Here is a 20,001-nt window from a genome sequence, read left to right as displayed (position 1 = left end):
TATGTACAGCTTCCTTTGAAATCGGTGGGATATGAGGGAGTGCAGTGGGGGATGAAAATCTGTGAATTCAGTGGCCATTTCTCAGGTGGAAGATTGGGGAAGCTGCCATCTTAATGATGCTTCTCAGTGGGAGACCCAGTTTGATGAGGCTGAATAGGCCTGAAAGCATTGACTTCAAGATATAAAGAAATGGGGAATCAGAGAGTCTCACTGCTTCCAGAAGGAATCTTGAAATACTGAGTGGTATAGACTCCCTTTCAAATTGAATTAATTGAATTTGTGTAATTTCTTTTTCCATTTTTAAGAACTTTCACTTTTATTTAAAATTAAAACCATCACCTAGTCTCTGTCATTTCTTAATGTTAGAATTCATTTCTTTAATTATTTCACCTTGTCATACTGTCAATAACTACCAGTCTCTTAATTATTCTATTATATTTATAAGCCCAATGCCTAAGTGCTTGCAAACATTTAAGATGCTTACATACATCTCCCACTGAATTCAAAGGTTCTTTTAGCAGTTTTTGGTGATTTTTCTCATCTTAGTAATTAGACATTACGATTAGAATAGCTTTTATGTTATGTGAGGTTTCTCTTAAACCTGACTATATTATGACAGCTTTTCTACACACACACACACACACACACACACACACACACACACACACACACATGCACGCACACGCACACACACACAAAGAAAGAAACAAAAAAACAAACCTAGGAACACATATGAACTTTTAAATTATAAGATAAAAATCTATCGGGATATTATATTTTTCCCCCCCTGAATATTGCTTGAAATCCGACATGGTCTGAGCATGTCAGAAGAAATACATTCTGTATTCTTAACATCTTCTCAGCCATTGATACCTTATGTTGTTGTCATGCCTGTGACATCTACATAATATTTATTATTTGAAAGCACAGACTAAGACATAGCTATAAACAAAAAAGGCCACAACAAACATAAGATCCTTTGAAAAATGCTATATCTATACATTTGGGGCAAATAAATTGATGCAGTCTCTACACATACTTGAACAAAGAGAAAGCACTCAATAATGTAAAATTAAGAAATAAATTGGTCATTTGAGTGGAATTCTTTTGGTGTGGCTGTGTGAGACAATACAATAAGATGGGGCAGGAGGAATTTTGGACACATTTAGTAATCCTGCCTAAAACCTGCTCTCTCCTACTAGCCCAGACCTTACTCAAACCCGGGCAGCCAATTGTAATACTTATCATAATCATAACGTTAAAGATTTTCAAGGCAGACCTTTCTCTCAGCTGTCCTTAGGAGCCTATTTTAAGTGATTAAAATTCAGTGCTGTCAAGAAGTTCTTACATTATGTCAACTTACATTTGTCTTGCAAGTTAAGCCATTTCCTGCTGTAGCCCTGAAGAACAGCTGGGCACCTTCTTCTTTATGATCATCCTCCTTAAGCTTGAAGATAATAAAATTATTCAATGTGTTTTTTTTTTTAGCTGAAGTCATCACAACTTATTCATATATTTTTTCATAGATTCCCATTTTTTAAATGATATAATTTATTCTCAGAGCCCCTAAGCTTTCTGATATCCCCAAGAGGTTAGTAGACGGCAGCCACTATTCCTTTCCATTACAGAGAGTAACTTGCCAAAATAATTTCAAATTATGGCTGCCTATCTTTTAATACACTGCCAATGACATAATGTTCCCTAAACAACACAAATATAATTGACATCTGTAATTAACATTAGGTCACACTTTTCTCTCCTACATTAAAAGTGTCATCTTTGAAACATTATTTCACTGGTTATGTTTGTGCCAATGTAGATATATCCCAGATATATTATCAGTGAACCATGCAGTGGGGAAAGCTTAAATCTCCAAATGCCCTTCACAGACTGACTATTTTTAAAATCCTTTGAAATATGATGTGAAACACTGCCTATATAATATGGCAGGTTTATCTGTTTTTTGTTTTTTTTTTTTTTTACAGGACATAGTAGGTCTGTGTCTTTACCATGAAAGCCATATGAATGAAAGAAAGAATGAAAGGGCCAATTATCTGCATACATCAAAATTGATGTCCCTGTTTCAAGTTTTTCTATGATACTTTGATTATTTGTAGTTGGATTATATGTGGAGTTAGGGTTAGGTGGCTTATTAAAAGAATTTGGTGTACTTGATCAGTGTAATTAAGTAATTAAGATAACATAGGGCCTCAGGCTCCAATCCTTTCTTTAATTATACTTTTAGCTTTAAAAAACTATAAACTTTCTTGATAATTATCCAAAATATTCTCTCAGCTTTGCCTAGGGAATTCGAGTAGGTTTGTCAGATTTATTAGAGTCAAGATTCTCTCTAAATCAGAAGGAAGCAAATATGATATGTATCATGCTGCTGTGGATCCCCTGCTAAGGTCAGATGAAGTCAGTTCTCAGTCTGTTTACCATGCTTTGTCTACTAAATTTATCCTTATATTCCACATTTGTGCTATACCAAATATTGCTAAATAGTGCAGGAAATTTATCAAACAGGATATAGACAAAAATCCCATATTTTTTTTAAGTGTGTGTATTTACGCACAAGAAAAGTCTGAAAGAAAGCATTCATGAAATGATTTAAATGATTTTCTTTGAGTGCTGGGATAATGAGTTATTTTTATTTTTTTCTTTACATTTACAGGCTTTTAAAATTTTCCTACAGTGAAAATGTATTACTTGTGTAATGATAATAATAAAAAAAAGCTAATTTTAAATATTTTAAAGACTAAGTCATCTAAAAATACATGTTGAAATTTAGACTAATCTTTTAAATGGTTGTCTAAATTTCAGATATTCAGTTAGAGACTATACATATTAAGTAGGAAGGGACCTGTTTTAAGTATTGTTTTTTCAAAACCAATCATGCTGTGAACACTCAAACACATTATCCTAAAACCAATACTAATATGTTAACTAGAGAAGTTGTGAACCATTTTTTTTTCCACAAGCAAAATACATCTTACTTTACATCATCATAGTTGGATAATGGACATTAAGAATTGCAAACTAAGGGGATAGAGCAAAAAGGAGATTTCTAGTCCCATGACAATAGTCTGGGGGCATTAGTTTCTACAAATAAACATTGAGTTATGTCAGGAATGTTATGTAGCCATAATGCTGTCCATCCTGTATTCCTTGCTTTCTGGCTGGAAGCACCAGTTCAATGTTCTGAAATTCCACAGTTGTAAAAAATCTCCTTCTCAAAACAACTTACTAAAAGTAGGTTCTAAATTTTGTTTGTGTAAAGAAATATGAAGGAACCTTATTAAAATAAGGTTCCTCATGAGGTATTAGATGGAGTGTTTCACTGAAAGTGAAGAATCTAATTATGATTTTGATGTTTTTTGATTTATTTCTCATTAAGCTGAAACTTTGATCACTTTGCTCCATGCTTTTGATCTGGCAAAGAGAGCTTTGGAGAAAGGATTAAAAAATATTTTTGAACAGTGGGATGCTGGAAAAACACTGAAGAGAGTAAATAATTAGAGTTCTAAATATGACTTATTTATTCTTTCATCCTTATAGAAACAGTATAACATAATGGCTATGAGCATACACCATAGACATAGACTATCTGGCTTCCTAGTCTAACTAACATTGGCTAGATGTGTAAACAAGAAGTTGTTTAACCTCTTCAATCTTCGATTTCTTCGCCTATAAAATAGTTAATAATAACCATGAATACATGTGCATGTATTCATTAAATAAGATAAAATATGTGAAAATCTCAGCAAAATGCCTGACATAAAGAAAGTACTCTTTGAATGTTAGCTGCAATTGATTCAGCAGATACTTATAAAGCATCTACTATGTGCTGGGAAGTATAGTACCAGAAAAATAATTATGATCATTAAAGGCATGGTATCTAGATTCCCAGAATTTTTAATCACATTAAGCACAAAAACAAAAGAGCAATTATGAATCATTGAGATCAAGGTCAACCAGGATGCTGTGAAGGTGTATAGAAGGAGCACCTACAGCAGTCCAGGAAAGATTTATGGAGGCAGTGGTATCTACATTGAGATCAGAGTAGAAAGAATAGGAGTTAACTAGGTGAAGAAATAAGAGAAACATATTTTAGGTAGAGGAACCTGCAAGCAGAAATTCCTATTTCAGTAAAAATTTCTTCTGCAGATAACCCAATTCAGAAGGACTAACAATAATAAAAGTTTATTAGCTTGTATAACTAAAAAGTCCAAAGATAGGGAGGATTTTAGAAGTAGCATTACCTGAGTTCTAATTCTATTTCCTTCTAATTTGGTGGCTCTGCTTTCTTTGATTTTGTTCTAAGGCTTGATTTCCTCATGGTAGTCAATGACTATGTCAGTTTAGCCCTCAAACCCCAAAAAAGAAAAGAAAGTATTTTTCTATTTTCTTTTTTTCCTCTAACCACCAAACAAAAAAACCTGAGATTCATTATAATTGACCCAACTTAAGTCATGTACTATCCCTGAACCAATAACTGGGACATGGGTAATGGGGTCATATTGAATGCTTTGACCATTCAGAATATTCTTCTGGAGCTATAGTCAGCAGCACGCGGAAATCAAGCTGCTACTCAATAGAAGAGCAGAAGAACAGATCCCAGAGGAGGAAATAAATAGTGCCCACTAGAGGCTAGTGGATGAGAGGGAGCTTGGTATGTTCAAGAAGCTGGAATAAATTCAATGAGTCTAAGCCCAGCATATGAGGAGGCTGGGAATGGGGAATGGCAAGTTTGAAATTAGAAAAGTAAGTAAATACCAAATGTTGCAGGACATTTAAAAATTTTTAAGGAATTTAGACTTCTTCCTGATAGAGTGAAGAAAGAAGTTTTCAAGCAGTGAAGTAAATAATCATGCTTGTTAAATATAGTGTGAAGAAGGGATCTAGGAAAATTCAGACTGGAGATTGGGGACAATATAGCAGATAAAATAGTGATGAATTGAATAAGTGATCGTGGTGGGGATTTAGAAAAGTTAGCATGCATATTTATCTCAGGAGTGGAATTAGGAGAGATTAGTAATTGATTGTTTTGGTGGGACTGAGGAAGAGAAAGGAGTAAATGATATCCACATTCTAGGCATGGACAACTGGACAGGTGTTCATACCATTCATTGAGACAGGAATTTCTGTAGGAAGAATAAGCTTGCAAGTGCAGATAATGTTGTTCCTGTGGAACATAATTTTCCATCTAAGTGGCAGATTATACAGGTGTAGAGCATGGGAATGTTCTACAAGCTCAAGATACTATGAGCACTGAGAATGATGAAGTAATCCAGAGAGAAGGAATAAAAAGTTCAAGATGGAAATTGAGTTATCTAAGGCTGAAAAAGGAGCCGTGGAGGTGACAGAGAAAAGATGGCCAGTGAGAGAAAAGAAAAAACCCAATGAACCACTAAAAACATGAAACATAAAAGAAAATATTTCAAAATGGAGAATGGTTAATTATCTAATGCATCAGAGATGAGAGCAGTTCAGAGGATTGGTGGAAATGGAAGCCAGATTGCAGTGGATTGAAGCAAATGTTATTATTGTTCACATTTTACAGATAAGGAAACTGAGACACAGAGGTCAGGTATCTTACCCAAGGTCACCAGCAAGTAAGTTATAGGGCTGGAACAAAACTAATGGCAGCCTCGTGGGGAGGTTATGCTCTTAACTGTCATACAATATTGCTGTCTCTGGGCTAGGTTGCCTTTAACTCATTCTACAGGATCAAATGAATAGTAGCAATAACACATATAGCAGAGGAGGGAAATACATTCATGATGAAGTAGAAAGAATAATATTCACCTGCAATTGACAGAAAACATGGGAAAATTTGGCTTAATTAAAGTAAAAGTTTATTTTTCTGTCATCCAAAAGTCCAGGTAAGTAGTATGGTATGGTGTTGCTTTGTGGGGTATGCTACAACTATAAAATACACACCTGGATTTAAAGACATAGTACAAAAAATATAAAATATTTTATTAACACTTTCTATATTAATTACATGTTGAAGTTATGATAATTTAGACATCTTTGATTAAATGAGATGTATTATTAAAAGTAACTTCATTTTTTTTTTTTTTTTTACTTTTTTAATATAGATAGTAGAAAATTTAAAATAACTTATGTGGCTTGTGTTTGTGGCTTACATTTTACAGAGGTCCCCTCTCATCCACAGGACATACATTCTAAGACCCACAGTGAATGCCTGAAACTGCAGATAGTCCTGGATCCCATATACATACATACCTATAGTAAAGCTTAGTTTATAACAGGCACACTACAAGATTAACAATAACTAATAATAAAACAATTAAAAAATAAAACAAGGGTTACTTGTACACAAGTGCTGAGATACTGCTACAGTCGACCCAATAATCAAGATGGCTAATAAGGGATTAAAAGGCTAGGAGTGTATACAGCATGGATAAGCTGGAAAAACAGATGATTCACAAAAGGACGATTCACATTATAGGCAGAATGGAGGGGGACAATGTGATATTTCACTACGCTACTCAGAATTACACACAATGTAAAACTTATGAATTGCTTATTTCTGGAATTTTCCATTTAATATTTTCATACTGGTTGACTGTGGGTCACTGAAACTGCAGAAAACGAAACCACAGGTGAGGAGACACAAGCATATTTCTATTAGACATTGCTGCTCTAGACTTTAGGTCTATGTTCTCTATAGCAGTATGAAGGGAAAGGGAGATGGTTCCCTTCTCTCCTTTTGAAGATGTTTCCCAAAAGTTACATACATTTTTGTTTTCATTCTATGGCCACACTTAACTGGAAGTGCAGCTAGGAATTGCAGTCTTGGTTCTAGATGGTTTTATGCCCAACTACAATTTTGTTATTGTGTTAGCTCAGAAAAAGGGGAAAATGGATATTGGAGGATGATTAGCAAGCTCTGAAACAACTCCAAAGCATGGATAACAGAATGTATTTTAGTCTCAGATGACAGGAGAGACATTGCCTCCATTTGAACGGAATAAGATAAATGGTATTACAGATACTTCTGCATGTTTGGTGTTAAGAAGATAATTTTTATCTAGTGGCTTCTAATTTTCTTCTGTGAAGAGGAAATGATGTCATTTGTTATAAATTGGGTTAAATAGAGTCAGCTTTTAAGAAGAGTGATGAAACAAAAAAATGCTGTTTTGGGAATCAGATTGAGATTGGAGATCAGGAATTTAGATCGAAACCAATCTGCACGGTTCTGCAATTTTTACTAGTAGCATCCAGCATTCCAAGTGTACCTAAGAATTGATGGGATAGGTAATGAAGTCTAAGTTGGAAAGGATAGTATGTGAAGACTATTGGCTTCTGATACCTCAGGCTGAAGTACAGGGGTGGAGGGAATGAAGGTCCTGAAGAATAGGTGCAGTCACTGAGTGAAAGGGCTGAAAGGGGAGGACATTGTGGTCAATAATTGGATGATGTTTAATTTAGTTTTCTGGAGATAGAACAATTCTAAGTGATGACAAATTTCACAGTGAGATATGAGAATAAGTGGCTCAATTAGAATGGAAGATAAAGTCATTGGAGATGAAGTGATCGAGAAACAGGAGTTAGGGATTTACTGGGGGAATGTGGTTCTTCAGATCTCAGCTCATTTTAGTTTCAATAACTATTAAATGGGAAAGTCACATCAGATAATTAGGAAACAATTTTTCACAAGTCTCTTGTTTCTGCAGATTTTTGCAAGTAAGGCAACTAATGACTTTGGTTCTGAATTATCATTTCAAGGATGTTTGTAAAGTCTTGCAAAGAGAGATAGTGACTCCCCCTGGAGTAAAGGACAGCTATGCTTACTGTTCATGACAAAAGGTTAAGGTACCCAAATTCAAGGTTCCTTCTTTACAACACAACAGACACCATGTCCAGGTATTACCTTGTCCTCTTCACATTTCTCTGAAGAAATTAGGGCTTGGGGAACATAAAATGCTGATAAATTGGCTACTGTTATTGCTGTACTCTATAAAGTTCTTTTTCGCTGGCTCAAGGGTTGGTGTCTCCTTGCCAGCTGTGCCAAGTAAACTTCTTAGTTGTATGTAGATTAAAACCTCACATCTTCACAATTCTTAACAATTGTTTTTAAATTTTATTGAGCTATATAACACATTCCATGAGCCTTCTTTTCCATTAGAGTGTTTTTTCCCTTCTTTTCTTTATTATCCTGCTTTTCTGAAAACCAGAGCCACATTTTCTTATAGCTATTTTTTTCTCTCTTTGACAATATCCTCATTAATTCTTGTAGATCTTTGTTATACAAGTCATTGTTAAAAAATTGAATAATCCATTAAAAATATTTTGGTTCCATGTTATTCTGGGTTATTTTTTACCAAATATATTTGAGATAAAAATTCTTGCTAAATATTTGAGTTCTTTGGCAGTTCCAAAGCTTCACCACAATCAGGTACAATCTTTCGTATCCAAATACTAACTATAGCAGGTGGATAAAATCAATTGGATGTGTAAATTCTTTAAATAACAGCAAATGGAGCAAATTGAATTTCAAAGTGGGAAAAAAGGTGAACCTGAGAAGCAGTGGTAAGAAGGTCATCAGCAGAATTAGCAAAAAAAAGTCTAGCAAAGTTACAGTTAGGCAGCCAGTAATACTCTATTGATCAGACTTTCTCAATCAATGAGACTGTGCCTAGATTATTGATGCAAAGGTATTAAGCAAAATTTTATTTCAGCTAACTTGTTGGCTCAGATGTCAACTGAAAGTCATTTCCCCAGTCAATCAAATATACAATAAATCTGAGCAGATTTAGCTCTTAAACATTCTTGTGTCCACTCTGCTTTCCAATCACACAATTACCTTTGAGAGGGTTACAATTAAATTAATATATAAACTAACACTTGGGGGAAAGCACTGCATTTCTACAAAGGAAACAGGACAGCATATTCAGGGGAGACAGACATAAACAGAAAAATATATACATATATATATTTTATAGAAGATAGTGTAATTGAAACTGATTGAAATGATAGGTGTTTAATTCTCATTTAGTTCGCAATTTTTGTAGTCTCAATTTCAGTTTAGTTCACAATTTTAGCTAGTATCCATCTGTATTTTGTAACACCCACTGTGATACCTGGTATATCTAAAAGTTGCAGTTAAAGACAAATCATTGAAAAAAAATAGCAGACAAAAAGTGTGCTGATAAGACAAATCTTTTTCTTTTCTTGGGGGGATGGGAGCGGTGCAGATAGGCTGCCTATTTGGTTGGAGACATAACCTTTTTCTTTATTTCATGCATGTCTGAGTCTACTTCTTTTCACTATTTTCAATATCACCTGATTTCAGATAATACCAATGTCTTTACAATATTAACTCTTTTATAGTATTGACACTCTACAACCCTCATTTTGTGGTTTGCACCTTTTTTAGTCTCAACCCTCAACCACCACCCTAGAATGGAGCCTATTTGTCTCCTCCTTGTGACCCATCATCTGCCCTTTCCTCAGTGTCATAGAGGAGTATCTGTGCACCACGCATGCCTCAACTCGACAACTCAGGACCCAAGGTGAATCTATCTAAAAAGATGTCTTTTATTAAAAAAAAAAAAAGTCTATAGTGCAAAATTCAAGCCCCAAGCTGAAGTTGGTTTGACATGTGTAAAACTCCAGGCTTTATCATATCTATGTACATTTTAGGCTAACTTCAGTACTTAATTGGCATTGTGATTATGGAAAGCTGTCATTTCACAGTTTGAAGATCAACCTAAGTTTTACTGTATTATTTTTTAATTGCTTAATGAATCTATCATACATCCTCTATTCTCGAATAGATTGTAAATTTCTTCTTAGAGACAGGAAATAAATTTTTCATTTTTTTTATAATGTCCATAGCACTCCAAACTGCAATGGAGACAGTAATGCTATTTATAAACGACTGTTGATATGGCTTTCCCATTATGTAGATGAAAAACAAAGACTGAAATTTATTTTAAAAATAATTAAAAACTGGTAGTTTTGATGTTCCTAAAAGACAGTGCTCAAACATTTAAACAGCTTCTATATTTTGCTCAGTTGAATTTGATCACCTCTTAGCCAAATCAAGGCACAGCTAAAAACACAAAAAAATTCACTTTACTCTTGATTAGGCCTCCTTCACTTTTCAAGGTAAGTAAATATGTAATAAGTAAAGCATTTAACTCAAGTTGAAAAACAATTCTTTTCGAAGCTCTATTAAAATAAAAAAAAATATGCTCGCAAGATCAAAGAGGTTCTTTTTCTTTCTCATGTTAAATGAGAACTTGTCAAAAGTCAGAAAAGAGAAAAGCAGATGCCCTAACCAACCAATATCAATTGTTTTCTTCCACCAAAGACAAACCATTTCTAAATTTGCAAAATAAATGTTCTCAGTGTGAATTCTTAATGAGCCTTTTAGAGAGAGAAAAAAAAAAAAAACATTTCTATGAATTAAAATAGGATGTCATACTCCAACCTAATTCTGGTTTTATATCTTTAAAATGCCATACCTTACAACATCTAAACCTCAGGCTGTCTTCCAGCATACACTGGAATTGAAAGCTGTCGCCATGAGTGCAGAGCAGCTGATAAGATACTGTCATATCAAGCTTTATTTAATACTGTTCACGTTTTCCTTTACAACCAAGGTAATATGAAGAATGCTGGTTAGGAACTATATTAGTTTCCAAGGGCAGCCGTACCAAAGTCGCGCAAGCTGGGTGGCTTAAAACAACCAAAATGTATGCTCTCACAGTCTGGAGTCTGAAAGTCTAAAAATAAGGTGCCAGCAGGGCCATCATTTGAGACTCTGGGTAGAATCCTTTGCTCTTTTGTAGCTTCTAATATTGACTACCAATCCTTGATATTGCTTTTGTTGCCTCTACATCACTCCAATCTCTGCTTCTGTTGTCACAAGTCTCTCTCCTTGTTTGTCGCTGTCACATGGCATTTTACTCTCCTTATAAAGATATTCATCATATTGTATTAGGGCTCACCCTGATAATCACATTTTAAATTGATTACATCTGCAAAGACCCTATTTCCAAATAGGGTCGTGTTCACAGGTATCCAGGGTTAAGACTTTTGGGGGGACACAATTCAGCCCATAACAGAGATGTGGGTGATTAAGGATTAAACCCTAAGAACTAAGTATGCAAATTTTTATTTAAAAAGTGTCTTTAAGTAAGAAAAAAGTAATAATAATAAAATTAAAATAATTATTGCTTGGCAATCAGAAAACTCTAGCCAGAAATATAATGGGCTTTTCTATTTCTTATTATCCTTTGTTTTTCATTTATTAGACTAATTCTTTGGAAACCAGATTTGGGGGTTCCAAGCTTCCCATTTTGAAAGCCATTTGCTTCTATATCATCCCATTAATAGGTTTCTCTGTACAACATATTTATTTTTCTATAACATCTCATTAAACGTCTTTTATTTTTTACAGCATTTATATTTGTAGCTACTTATTAACTACATTTTAGAGGTAACTATAGTACCTTATATATTAGTAATTTTGACCTCCTCTTGATGAAACACTTAAATGATTTATAAATTTTTAGATTTCAGGCAATTTTGACAGAATACAGTCTTTGCTTACTTATATTAACAAATGTTTAGCATAGTGATATTCTATGTGGTCTCTTCCAGTCTTGTTTTTATACTATTTTATTTTGTTTTTAGAAATTAACCTCCACTTTAGTGACTGAACACAGAGTAAAAATAATGTCAGAAGACAGTTAACAATATAGAAATATAAGTAAATAACATGTATGAGAATTTATAGCTTTTCTTTTCTTGAAACCTGACTTTGTGAGATAAATGCTCTGTAGTAATTATAGTACTTCCAGTGTTAAAGAATTTAAAGAGTTATTATACAAGTTGTGTCTACATGAGCCAACAGGTTGAATTTGTTGTTTTCCGAGGTTATTTTTAAAGTGAGTTGATTGGATATTGTAGGTCCTGGTTGTCTTGGTCAGAATGATTAACTTGAGTTTTGGTAGCAAAAAAAATGCATATACTATTATTACAATAAAATATTTCAATTAAAAAGTTTTATAAAACTACACTGCAAATCTGGGAGTAATATTTTTAAATTTATGCCAACTTCCTAATTTCAAATTTAATTGAAATACCACATATATTAGCACATGTTTATGTGCAGCCTTTTTCATTATACTTATTGTAAAAAGTAGATGTCACCTTAAGCATACAACATGTGGTAAGAAAAATCCAGTTGTATCTGTTTGTGATTAACTGTAACACTTCCACATGTGGTATCTCTCTTTGGATTTAAGCAGTCTGCAGTAACTTGATCAGGGGTATAATTACACCCTACTCGAATCAAGAAAGTCAAATAATGTCAAAAACAATCATTTTACTTGTAGATGTTTTGAGAATTAAAAGCTGAAAAAAAGCAGATAGCATGATGTTAACATTTCATTGATTCAAGGTGATCTAGGAGAACCTAGAAACTAGAAGGGTTGCAACTGTATGATAAAATAATGCTATAGGAGAATATAGAGAGAATCATGCATTAAATACACACACACACACACGTGGGCGCACAGTGTGTGTATGTGTGTGTGTGTGTGTTGGCTTTTATTTAGAATCTAAACCATCAAGTGCTTACATTTTCTTAAAACATTGACTGTCATTGGCACTAGATCTTCTGTTATCCTTAGTCTTTACCCAATTTAAAATAGTTTATTACCCTCAGAACTGATAAAATGATTGCATTAACCCAAGTGATATCAAACTGATATTATAATTTCTATTAGAGATCTTAATAGTCATATAATCCAGCCATCACTTTTTAAAATAATCCAAAAAAAGATAAGTCAGAGAATTTACCAAAATCACACCACAAGTATTTGGCAGAATCAAAAACAGAATTCCTAACCTCTAAGACAGGCTATTTTTAAAATATACTTCTACAGCTTTTGAAAGTCACTTATTTCAAAAAGTGAACCAGGATGTCTAAAGTTGCAGTGGTAGATTGGTTTACACTCTAGGGTAAAGCTGGAGGATAAGCCAAGTCAGGATCAAGATTGAATTGAGTAGAGCCACTACCAGGAACCCCAAGTTAATTGAATCAGTCAGGAAAGAGTAGAGGTAAGTCAAAGCTAACTGGGCTGCTGTAACCAAGGAGTGAGGTAAGCATGTGTCATAGAATTCATAGGGTAGCTTTTAAAAAAAAAAAATCAGGATTGTGATGCTATTACTTAGATTTGCCGGTTTTTAATGTGAATGCTTTAAATCTCTTGAATGTGTGCATTTGCCAATTTTAAGCTGCTGTCTGACATATACTATGAACCCTTCAATCAGACCTGCTATTAGTTTATAACAGGTAGCTATACTGATATAGCCATAAAGTGTACGTAAAGGATTACTACTGTGAAATTTCTAAGACAAAGAATTGAGGAAACTTCTCATGGTACAAGTACATGTTTTCTTATACACATTGTGTATCATATTGTAAGCACATCCTGTTTCATATTTTCACCAATTGTATTCTCTTCAACCTCTATGAAATAGAGAATAATATATATATATTTTTTTATCTAGACATATAAATAATTTCTATACAATGCATGTAGTACATCAAAATTATCCTTTTATCCTTTTTTCAAAAAGGATAAAAAGTATATCTTGATTAGGTATTTCTATATGTCAATAAAAATTTAACAATTTTAATTTAATTGGTTAGTTTGTGTATTTACACATAATAAATTCTGATAAAGCTAGTAATTTTGTTTGGTTTTACTTGTTGGCCACAGAATTACAGGCCATTTGGCTATATCTCTTCTCTCTTGCTCTTTTTCTCTCTCTCTCTCTCCTGAGTACCCATGATCAACTAGAGTTTCAGAAATAAAGAATTCAGTTGTGGATACTTGACAAAAATATCCTCCCAACAATTCTTATGAGATTAAACTCAGGATATTTTATGACTGAGTACTGTCTGAGCAGGTTGTTCATGGACCAATGTAGGTTGTAAGTTGATTCCTCAGTTATAGAGGTCCTGCCCCATTATTTGACATTCTTGATTCAAGCAGTGTGTAATTATAGGCCTAATCAAGTTTCAATAGTCAGCCTTAATAAGAATCAGAAGCTTGAATTTCATTGTCAACTATCATTCAGTTTCAAAAGGAATGGAGTGTTACGAATGATGTGGCCCTTTTGTCTATGCCCCGTTAGGAGAGGTTTTGCTGCATTCTATATCAGCTAAGGTCTGCACTATACTCTCTTTTTACAACATTCATAGATAAGATGCAGAGGAGCAAAGTTTGCCTTATTAAAAGATTGTAGAGATGAAATGGTTTTTGGGGAGCTGAAAACATTTACTCTCAGATAACTCTTTAACCCAACTGGCTAATGCCCACGTTTGCTATTATGATCTAAATACAAATGGGGTAGAATAATGTCCAGAGTTGTCTGAGTTATTTACATCTCAATATGAGCGGATTTATTCACTTACTTCTTGAGATGATTTTTGACAGAGGACTTAAATAAGAAGTAGAAAGGGGAGGCCAAGGACAAGACAATTTTGCCTTTGGCCAGCTTAGGTTGCAGTCATTTTATCAAGAAAAAATTTATGATGGACTCTGGGTACCCAAGTAGGTGAGCTTTTCTGATTGGGCAGACTGTAAGGAAGACAATTTAGCTGAGCATTTACCTCTAGGCATGAAAATGTGTCTCCTAAGTAAGGAAGATTTGCTAGCAGAAATCTTAATTTATTACAAATATTTACTGACCCTGCTGTGCACACAGCATAGTACTTAGTGTTCCAGAATCAAAGAGACTTAAAATTTGTTACTCTTTCTAAGATTATTTATTTTGATAACATTACTTTATAAAAGGTGATTGTCTTGTTTCACCTTTTTGTCTCTTATATTCTAAATGATTTTCTTGATGGAAAAAGTTCTATTATTCTAATTTAGATTTTTTCTTCCAAATGTAAAGCTTTTCATCATTATAAAATTTTATGAAAATGTTATCCTTTGCACAAAAAATGATAACATAAAGTTGTGAGTATACTGCTGTTTATGGTGTCAGAATCTTTTTTTTTGCATATATACATTTTAGCGACTGTAATCTCATAAACGAAAGATTTATCAACTGCTATAAGCCTTCGATTCTACAAGACGCTTAGAACAGTGCCTGGCACATTGAAAACACTTACATGTTTGTTAAATAAATAAATCTAAAGATATTCATTAGTCCAAATTGTATTTATTATCTTCATATTTTTTCTATTAATTTACAGCATGCCAACTCTGTTAACACTTAGCCTTCAACATAATACTGAATATAACAAATTTTTGGGAACTAATATTTAACTTAAATAATTTTACATTTAAAAAATGAGCAGTTAGCCATTTTGCTATCATTTTTAAAGTAGACCCCTAAATTGAGAATTGTCCTTTAGAAGCTTCTTCACCACCATGCTTAGAAATAGATGAATGTGCCCCTTTGGAGGGGATACTCCACTGCTATATTTAATATGACACATAACTGGCACACCATGCTGACATTGTATGAGATGCTGATCAGTTCTTCAATTGTTTGTTGGGAGACTTAATGATTGGAACATTAAAAAATCATAATGTATGGAATATATGGCAGTTGAATTGATAGTGCTGTTATTAAAATTAATGTGGTATAGTTTTCCAAGGGTTCTAATGCAGTAGTATCACAAAAGAATAAACTCTGAAGATATTTTCCTTGCTTTGTAACTCAAAAATATTCATAGTTTCTTGTTTAAATACCAGCTTTTCAGCTATGTTAATGAACTTTGTTAATCAGTTACTCAGTACCTCTCCATTTTGAATGTCAGCTACAATGCAAACAAAGGCATACATTCAATGATTTCTCAATTGTATAGAAATTTTGGATACATATAACTTAATTATTACACTTATTAACATTTAAATTTCTATCCTATTGAATCACACCCAGCATTAAAAAGATTACTCGCATAACTCTTCCTTCAAATTGTGTCATATAACCATAGTGAATCTCAAAAGTACAAGTGCTTCATTAATTTATTAGGAAATTTCATGCAATCCAGAGGCAAAACCACAAACTTAAATGGGATACTTTTTAAAGACCTCAGGTTTACTATATCTAACAAAGAATGACTTGACTATTTTCTAAGCTCTTATTTGTAAAATAAACATGATACAACCTAATTTCTTTGGCTGCATAGTTATTAAATAGGGACAACTATCTGGTCAGTTCCATACTATATTGCATGTCTTTTTAAAAAATTAATTTATTTTCTAATTATAGTTGACATACACATGAATGTATTTCCTGATGGATGACCTTGGTTCCTTAAGAAGTTCTAGACCTCTATGTTTACATGAAGAATAGACAATGTTATTTGGACAGAATTCATAAACTTGATGGCTTCAACACAATTAAGAACTGGGGAACATCAATAATAGAGATGGAGAATTAAAATGACTGAATTTATACTTTAAATCATTGTCAGACTGAACTGCCTATATTGATAATTACACAAAGGGCAAATGTTGAACTCATGCGAGAAGCAGAAGAGGATGTGTCTTTGCGATCAGGTTGATTCCAGTGATAATTATCAATGCTCTGAATGATGGAAGAGAAAGCCTCCTTGTTAGATTTTCCAATAACCAGTTAGGAAAAAAAAAAAAGATGAAATTAGTTCAAAGGAATTTTGATAAATAAGAAATGACCTGTCAACCTAAGTTCAGAAAAGGGCAAGTACAAAACATGTACTAGGCTCAGACTATCACTAATCTGATTAAAGATGGGAATGGCCAGAATGAGTAGCCAGAACTAGACCTGGAGTTATTAGTGGGGTGAATAAGAGTTAGTAATACAGTACTGCCACTGCGAAATATATGCTTATTGAATATTAAATCATATGCAACAGTAATGACTGACATTATCTAATGGCTGAAAAATAGACTCAATCAGCAAAGATTAAAGATCATATAGCCCAAAGAGAGAGGTTTTGCCATCTAATATCTGTGCACTACTGTATTAATTAATTTTTTTGTAAACTGCATCATAGAAAATGAACCAGTTGTACTATTAACACCTGTCTTTCTATACGAACTTATCCACAGGTAGAACTGATTCAAAAACAATGGTACTACCCCCAAAGGCAGTAATCACATGGTAGTAATCACTACCATTACTACAAGTGATTATTAAACAGTTTTCGAAACGGCTGGCCTTTTAACTGAAAATAGTCAGTGGCCTTTTTCCTCCTCTTTCTAATTGGAAGCCATATTTTGTTAGTTCTTTGGTCCAATATTCAGACTCTGACTACTGAACAACTGCCTTCTTTGATGTTAGCTTCAAACGCTAGAATATGCTTTTTAATATAGCCTGGTTTTCTATCACAACCAGTTATTGAATTGTTAGCTATGGTTTAACTAGAACTCTTTGCAACTATCTGTATTTTTAGTGTGTACTATTATTTACTATAATATGCACCTTTTATTTAGTACCTAATTTACAGAAGCTTTACTTTTATTTGTCCTGAACTTATTGTTTTAAAAATATAAGTTCTGGTTCTAAGATTTCAGTAATTGATAAACAAGTCTATTCTCTCTTTTCAAATATTTATCCCAAATATTTTTGACATTTACTTTTTTAGATGTCAGAGGGTGTTTATTTAGTTGATTCTTTTGCACCTCAGTCTCTTGGTTATTTTGTCTCATTTCCTTAAGTTTCTGCAGTGTGGTAACTGTTGACTCAAAGAGCTTGTTTCCTCTTCAGTTTGCTTCCATTTGGTAATTATATCAAACAAGACAGGTGAAGCAATGTCATGGCACAATGCATTGAATTCATTTCATGTACTGAAACCTCCCAGTTAGTGGATAAATCACAGGCTTTCTGTACCCAAGAAGTACAAGGTCATACCTACTCAGTGCAGTTCTTTTATCTATAATCCAAGAGCATCACTATGTGATTTCATCCTTCAATCACTATATAAACTCTTCCCTAACTTCTTCCTAGATCTTCTTTCAAGGAGAAACTAATTTTCTTGAACACATCTTACCTTTGACTGTTCTCTTGATTTACATGTGAACAGAGGTGCAGAGCTAGTTCATTTAGAGTGGCCCCTCACAATTGATCTCTCAATTGCATGTACTCTGCTAATTCACTTTAATAAATTTCATTTTTTTATTTTGCCTCACTTGTAGTTCCAAGAATGTACACATCGTTCAGTTTCTTCCTGATCGTGTCTGTTCTCCACATAGTCTTAAAAATCTTTATACCATTCCTAGATTCACTGGTCTAATGAATTCCATTTCTAGTAACTAATTCTAATATATCTACCTTCTTCAATAAAATACATTGTGTAATGCTGACCCTCTTCCTCACTTTTTGTTTTAAATTCCTTAACTTTAAAAAGAAGCATATATTATAGCACATTTTCCTTTTCCAATTATTATTGCATGCACTATTCCTGAGATGGGTATACCATGTTATCTTCATGTTTTAATATTGTTTAAGATATGAACCCCTTTTTCCATCTATTATAATTCTTTTGAAGATAAGCTAAACATTTCGTATTTAGTTTCTATTTTCTTTTATAGTGTCTAACATTTTTTTTCATAACAAATCTGGGCTATTTTTAGAGAAATACTTTGGATGACTTTAGAGCCTTTTTCCTGGGGCTAGCTGAGAGTTTAGAACCAATTTTTCTGAAAGTATTTTTGAATTAATGTTTTTTTTTAGGTACTCTGGGCTACATTTCCAGTCATCTGCCTATTTGTTTCAGCTCCTTGATATACCTATCCTTCTACTCATGCATTTTCTTGTCTTTCATTTATTGAGTGCCTCAGGAACTGTGTGTTGGTGCTAGTTACTCAACTAAAAGAGATGGTATTCTTGTCCGCAAGGAGTTTATAATCTAATGAAAAAGAGTTTATTCAAATTTTGAAGCTGTTTTTTTTTTTTTTTTTTTTTTTTTTTGCTCTTCTCTCCTGACTTGATATCTTATTACTCAGAAAAGCTAGGGTTAAACACAGATTAGAGATATAATTATGTACTATGTCGGTTTGATCATTTATTTAAAATGTTAAATAGATCCAGTCTCAGTATATATTTCTAATTGAAAGTACTTTATGTATAAAAATTGACATTTACATATAATCTTTGTGCCTAATTTCTAAACTATTAATTTATTCATGATAAATGTTCCTTCAATTCTATAGTCAATCCATCACTTCGAATAAGAGCATTGAGCAGAAATTTTTCTTGCTGTTTCTTTCTTCTTTCCTTCCATCCTCCTTTTCTTCCCTTTTCCTTATTTCTCTCTCCTTAACTCTTTTATTTGTATAGCCTACAGTTTGTAGGCATGTATTTCTCCCTGAATTTTAAATATATATTTCCTAAATGATGAAAATTTTTTAATGTCTAAATTAATCAAAGGCAGCTATTTCTCATTTATGCATAATTATTTATCCATCTCCAACCTCAGTTCAAAAAAACCAAACTCTCTCACAGATTTTATGGGTCTGACTTCACAGAAATCACATAGCTTTCCCCAAGGGATCAGTCTTGTTTAACTGATCATCATTCTTCCCTTTGTAGCAGATATGTACTTCACTAGTGTACAGCTTCCCTAGAACACCGAATTCTTGTAGAAGGAGTCATATTTATAATTATTGACTCCTCTAGCCCCTTGGCTCTTTGTGCTTGTGGGTTATATATTTTGAGCAATGCAAAATTTTGCTGTGAGCCTCTTTGTAGTTGTTGCTTACATGCTTTTCATCTCCCTCTAATTTATATGCATTATGTGGCAATTGAATGTAAAGCAAGATTCAGCAATGTTACTAACATGGAGTTCCAATTTCTCTCTCTCTTTTTCTCTCTCTCTCATGCACACACACACACACACACACACACACACACACACACCCCTCCACATACTCCATTTACAAGATCCCTTGATGAAAGTATCGAAACCAATAGCAATTGTGGTTTTGGATGTTTAGGGAAAGATGC

This window comes from Rousettus aegyptiacus, unplaced genomic scaffold (genome assembly GCF_014176215.1).
Source record: "Rousettus aegyptiacus isolate mRouAeg1 unplaced genomic scaffold, mRouAeg1.p scaffold_m13_p_2, whole genome shotgun sequence".
Lineage (NCBI taxonomy): Eukaryota > Metazoa > Chordata > Mammalia > Chiroptera > Pteropodidae > Rousettus > Rousettus aegyptiacus.
This window is presented reverse-complemented; position numbering follows the sequence as displayed.